This window comes from Oncorhynchus kisutch, unplaced genomic scaffold (genome assembly GCF_002021735.2).
Source record: "Oncorhynchus kisutch isolate 150728-3 unplaced genomic scaffold, Okis_V2 scaffold4044, whole genome shotgun sequence".
NCBI lineage: Eukaryota > Metazoa > Chordata > Actinopteri > Salmoniformes > Salmonidae > Oncorhynchus > Oncorhynchus kisutch.
In genome coordinates this window covers 53279-60000 of record NW_022265989.1, presented here as the reverse complement: position 1 = coordinate 60000, position 6722 = coordinate 53279, and positions in this window count along the sequence as shown.

Here is a 6722-nt window from a genome sequence, read left to right as displayed (position 1 = left end):
ATCCCCTCCCAGGGGCCTTGTGGTAGCCACTCATCCCCTCCCAGGGGCCTTGTGGTAGCCACTCATCCCCTCCCAGGGGCCTTGTGGTAGCCACTCATCCCCTCCCAGGGGCCTTGTGGTAGCCACTCATCCCCTCCCAGGGGCCTTGCTACACTCTGCAGCGGAGTACATGATCCAGAGATGCAACTGGGTTTGAACAGGCGACCTTGTTCTTATAGGTTGAGATCCTTACACCTGAGCCACAGAGCGTCAAGCTCTCTCTTCATAATAGACATTTCCCGTAACGTACAACAAATGAGGATCACACTCACAACCTAGTGGAGGAAGGCAGGGACTTAACCACAAACCCACTAACTTCTTCATATTTCACACACTTCTCTTTGTATGGTTGACGTTGAGAATTGTGGAAACATACAGAAAGCACCAGAGGTAAGATCTGAGCCCACAACCTAGTGGATGGAAGGCAGGGATTCAACCCCTGAACCACAGACTTCAGTTCACTGTGTAAGATGCGTTGATACTACCCCTATCTCTACTGACCATGAGGACAGGAGATACATTCAGTAGGTTGGAGATGAGTTGGGTTATTCATCTGTGTCTCACCTTGAGATCTGACTTTAGTAAGGTAGGAGGGATAAACTCACATAAACAGTCATAGAGAGAGAGAGAGAGAAGGAGAAAAGCAATGAGAGAGAGGAGAAAAGCAATGAGAGAGAGAGAAGGAGAAAAGCAATGAGAGAGAAGGAGAAAAGCAATGAGAGAGAGAAGGAGAAAAGCAATGAGGGAGAGAGAGAGAAGGAGAAAAGCAACGAGAGAGAGAGAGGAGAAAAGCAATGAGAGAGAGGAGAAAAGCAATGAGAGAGAGAGAAGGAGAAAAGCAATGAGAGAGAATGAGAAAAGCAATGAGAGAGAGAAGGAGAAAAGCAATGAGGGAGAGAGAGAGAAGGAGAAAAGCAATGAGGGAGAGAGAGAGAAGGAGAAAAGCAATGAGGGAGAGAGAGAGAAGGAGAAAAGCAACGAGAGAGAGGAGAAAAGCAATGAGAGAGAGAGAGAGGAGAAAAGCAATGAGAGAGAGAGAAGGAGAAAAGCAATGAGGGAGAGAGAGAGAAGGAGAAAAGCAACGAGAGAGAGAGAGAAGGAGAAAAGCAATGAGAGAGAGGAGAAAAGCAATGAGAGAGAGAGAGAGGAGAAAAGCAATGAGAGAGAGAGAAGGAGAAAAGCAATGTGAGAGAGAGAAGGAGAAAAGCAATGAGAGAGAGGAGAAAAGCAATGAGAGAGAGAGAGAGGAGAAAAGCAATGAGAGAGAGGAGAAAAGCAATGAGAGAGAGAGAGAGGAGAAAAGCAATGAGAGAGAGGAGAAAAGCAATGAGAGAGAGAGAGAGGAGAAAAGCAATGAGAGAGGGAGAGAGGAGAAAAGCAATGAGAGAGAGGAGAAAAGCAATGAGAGAGAGAGAGAGGAGAAAAGCAATGAGAGAGAGAGAGAGAGAGAGGAGAAAAGCAATGAGAGAGAGAAGGAGGAGAAAAGCAATGAGAGAGAGGAGAAAAGCAATGAGAGAGAGAGAAGGAGAAAAGCAATGAGAGAGAGAGAGAGGAGAAAAGCAATGAGAGAGAGAGAAGAAGAAAAGCAATGAGAGAGAGAAGGAGAAAAGCAATGAGAGAGAGAGAGAGGAGGAGAAAAGCAATGAGAGAGAGAAAGCGAAGGAGAAAAGGAATGAGAGAGAGAGAGGAGAAAAGCAACGAGAGAGAGAGCGAAGGCGAAGTAGAAAAGGAACGAGAGAGAGAGAAGAGAAAAGCAACGAGAGAGAGAGCGAAGGAGAAAAGGAACAAGAGAGAGAGCGCGAAGGAGAAAAGGAGGAAGCGAGAGGGCTGACATGCCAAGTCTCATAAAAGCAAGGGTTATGCTCTACATTATTGCATGTTACTGTCATCATATGTGTGAAATCTGAATGTATACTTCAGCTGGTCTTCTTTCTCCCCAGTCAGAGGAAATGTGGAATAAATGTTGCGCTCTCTGCTGTTATACATGGGGGCTCGTCTTGTAGAGAACTGGAATTCACAGAGAACAGTCAATCACATGTATGGATCATAAAGTTGTTCTTTACCACCAACTACTGTACAAGAGGTTAACGGAATAAGGTTAACTAAAGAAGGTTAAATAAAGTATGGTTAACTAAAGTAAGGTTAAGATCTAGAGAAAGAGCCTTGGAGAAAGGGTTAGTGGTCCATTTGGAATTCAGCCTATATCTTAACAGGCTGAGGAGACATAGCCATGGGATCAAGCTTCCCTTAGGTACAGATCTAGGATCAGATCACCCTCCAAAAATCCTAATCTCATCTATTAGAAGGGAAAAAAAAACAAATCTAAACTTAGATCAGTGTTTAAAGTCAACTTTATCCTACTTCAAGGGAAGGATTGAGACATGGACCTAAATAGCTGCATCTCTCCTAGAGTACCGGTATCCTACAAGTATTTACATCCAAAATTGCAGGAGGGAATTGATATGACTTGACACATAGGTGTTACTTCCCCTCACTTGGAAGGCACCTTGCACACACACAAAGTGTGAGAATACCTTCATATACATTCCCAATGAACTCAGAAGGGCTGCTATGCGTTCAGCGATGGAAAAGTCCTTTAGTACCCTGTGTCTCTACTGTGTGGAGCCGGCAGCATGTTGTAAATGGTTCAGTCAGTGGTATAGTTGTGGAGTTGAAAGTTTGGCAGTGTTGATTTCCTGTGTGTGTGTGTGTGTGTGTGTGTGTGTGTGTGTGTGTGTGTGTGTGTGTGTGTGTGTGTGTGTGTGTGTGTGTGTGTGTGTGTGTGTGTGTGTGTTCCTATGTGGAGCAAAGGGCTGACTGGAGTGGCACGCAAAAAAAAAAAAAAGAAGAAGATATTTCTGGGTCAGTTATTCTCCATTTGAAACCACTGCCATTATGGAGATTAGTGAATCTACAAAGAGCTGACTAGAAGGTCCAGCTTGGACATGGTAGTCAGGCTGAAGGGACAAGAAAAGTCTGGGAAAGAATCTCACACACACACACACACAGCTTGATGACTGGTTAGTGGTTAATAACCTCCAGGTGGTTGCCAGCTCTCTGGGACGCAGCCTGCAGGGAGAGAGGACCCAAGACCAGACCAGAGAGGGAGGGATAGATAGAAGCAGAGAGAGGGGGAGAACACAAAGGAGGAGGAAGACAGAGGTGGAAGAGAGAATGAGCACTACGGTTAGAGGGAAGGATTTAGGGAGGGAGAGAATGAGGACCATGGGTGGGAGAGAGAGACAAGTAGGCAGGGAAAGGAGGAAGGGAGAGAGCAGGGATGAGAGGGAGGGAGGTAGAGAACAGGGATGAGAGAGAGAAAGGGAGGGAGGGAGGGAGGGAGGGAGGGAGGGAGGGAGGGAGGGAGGGAGGGAGGGAGGGAGGGAGGGAGGGGAAGGGGTTACAGTAGGATCCAGTCTTACGGTCCAAGACCTTCTGTATAATGAGCCAGCAGAGACTGAGCCAAGCTCAGGGAGTTAGATATACACACACACACACACACACACACACACACACACACACACACACACACACACACACACACACACACACACACACACACACACACACACACGGGAAGGAGGAGGCATACACTCATTCATTGATACAAACGGAGGGAAAGTTGTGAAGAAAGTCACACACACACAAGCACACACATACACACACAGAGCCTAAAATAGGCATACTCACAAACTACACACACACTCATTGACCCAAGCAGGAGAAAGGAAGGAAGAGGCAAACACACTCAGGGAGAAAGTAAGAGTGAAGAAACACACACACACACACACACACACACACACACACAAGGGAGCCCTGAAGAAGCGGAGTGGCCTGGACTGAACCCACAGGCTCCCCTCCTCATGGTCCTCTCAACAGCTAATAATTACACCCCTCTCCAATCCACCATTACCCTGGATACTCTTCTCCTTCTCCCCTCTCTCACTCATTTTCTCTCTCTTTCTCTACCTCTTTATTTCCCTTCTCTTTCTCTCTTCCCTCCCTTTATCTCTCTCTCGCTACCTCCTTCTCTCCCTCTCTCTTTCCCCTCTCTTTTCCTTTCCCCTCCCTCTCCTACCCCCCTCTCTTTTTCTCTCTTCCCTGCCTCTCCTACCCTTCCCCCCCGCTCCCTTCTCTCACCTCTAGTCTATCCCATTACCCCAGAGCCCTGGAATCAACTAGGGCCCCTGGAGAGTCTTGAAGAGCCTTAAAATCCTCTGCACATCCATTCACCAGGCATAAGTGTTCCATTTCCATCCTGTCCACGCTACTTGTAACATCATTCAACTTTCTCCCTCCCCTTCTCTCTCTCTCCTCTCACTCTTGTCTTTCTTTGTCTGTCTCTTTTGTTCTCTCTCCTTTTCTCTTTCACTTTAACCCTGTCTGTCTCTCTTCTTTTCTCTATCTCCTGCTCTCTCTACCTTTCTCTGACCTTACCTTTTATTCAAACCGTTTCTCTCTCTCATGGAGAAAGTCCTTTGGAGATGAGGCATTACTGCAAAAATGCAGTGTAAAATCCATCAATTCCTCCTTAAAGAAACTCATTTTTTACATGTCTTCCCTTTGTGAATTCTGTTTCCATGTGTTAAAACCAGCGGTATTCTATAGTTTATATTTGTTTATTTAACCCTACTTTATTTAACCGTATTTAGTTAACCTTACTTTATTTAACCTTATTTAGTTAAAACTTCTGATATTGGCAGAAAGCTTAAATTCTTGTTAATCTAACTGCACTGTCCAATTTACTATAGCTATTACAGTGAATGTTATTGTTTGAGGAGAGTGCACAATTTTGAACATGAAAACTTATTAATAAACAAATTAGGCACATTTGGGCAGTCTTGACAAAATATTTTGAACAGAAATGCAATAGTTCATTGGATCAGTCTAAAACTTTTCACATACACTGCTGTGGCCAAATTCTAAACTGCACCTTGGCTGGAATAATACATTATGGCCTTTATTTTGCATTTCAAAGATGGTACAAAAACAATACAAAGAACGGTTGTTTTTTTCTTGGTATTTTCTATTACCAGATCTATTGTGTTATATTCTCCTACATTCCTTTCACATTTCCACAAACTTCAAAGTGTTTCCTTTCAAACGGTACCAAGAATATGCATATCCTTGCTTCAGGGCCTGACCTAATGGCAGTTAGATTTGGGTATGTCATTTTAGGTGAAAAAGTGAAAAAAGGGGCGGATCATTAACTTAGGTCAGAATTGGCCCTAAAGTGTCTCAGAGCAGGAGTGCTGATCTAGGATCAGGTCCTCCCAGTCTTATTCCTTGTGATTTGAAAAGGCTAAACTGATCTGGAAGAAACAGAAAAAAACACTCAGAAACAGAGTGAAACGGAGGTGTTACCTGAACTTGTCCAATAACAAAACCCTAATTTTGATTTTCCCTTGCAATGCATTTTGAAACGTTTTGCTGCGCCCTAATGAACACGACCCATGTGTATTTAATTCAGAAGTAGAGCTGTTTGACTGACTGCAGATTACATCAGTATAGGATTCTACACTGCCCTCTTCTGTCTGACTACCTGATTAACTGATTAATGTTGAAGGGTTCCCAACATTTCATGTAATTAGATGGTGCCAATCTTTCCCATTGAAACAGCTTGTGGCAGGGGTGTAACGTTATGCAGGCCAGGGGATTTCCACTTAGCCTGTTACTTCGGTTGTTGTTATCCTTAACATACAGTGCCTTGCAAAAGTATTCATCCCCCTTGGCGTTTTTCCTATTTTGTTGCATTACAACCTGTAATTTAAATTGGTTTTATTTGAATTTCATAATGAACATACGCAAAATAGTCCAAATTGGTGAAGTGAAATGAAAAAAATTACTTGTTTCAGAAAATTTAAAAAAAATTGAAAAGTGGTGCATATTCACTCCTTTGCTATGAAGCCCCTAAATAAGATCTGGTGCAACCAATTACCTTCAGAAGTCACATATTTAGTTAAATAAAGTCCACCTGTGTGCAGTGTCACATGATCTGTCACATGATCTCAGTATATATACACCTGTTCTGAAAGGCCCCAGAGTCTGGAACACCACCAACCAAGGGGAACCACCAAGCAAGTGACACCATGAAGACCAAGGAGCTCTCCAAACAGGTCAGGGACAAAGTTGTGGAGAAGTACAGATCAGGGTTGGGTTATAAAAACAATATCCGAAACTTTGAACATCCCACGGAGCACCATTAAATCCATAATTGAAAAATTGAAAGAATATGGCACCACAACAAACATGCCAAGAGAGGGACGCCCACCAAACCTCACGGACCAGGCAAGGAGGGCATTCATCAGAGAGGCAACAAAAACACCAAAGATAACCCTGAAGGAGCTGCAAAGCTCCACAGCGGAGATTGGAGTATCTGTCCTGAGGACCACTTTAAGCCGTACACCCCACAGAGCTGGGCTTTACGGAAGAGTGGCCAGAAAAAAAGCCATTGCTTAAAGAAAGAAATAAGCAAACACGTTTGGTGTTTGCAAAAAGGCATGTGGGACACTCCCCAAATATATGGAAGATCAGATGAGACTAAAATTGAGCTTTTTGGCCATCAAGGAAAATGCTTTGTCTGGTGCAAACCCAACACCTGTCATCACCCCGAGAACACCCACAGTGAAGTATAGTGGTGGCAACATCATGCTGAGGGGATGTTTTTCATCGGCAGGGACTGG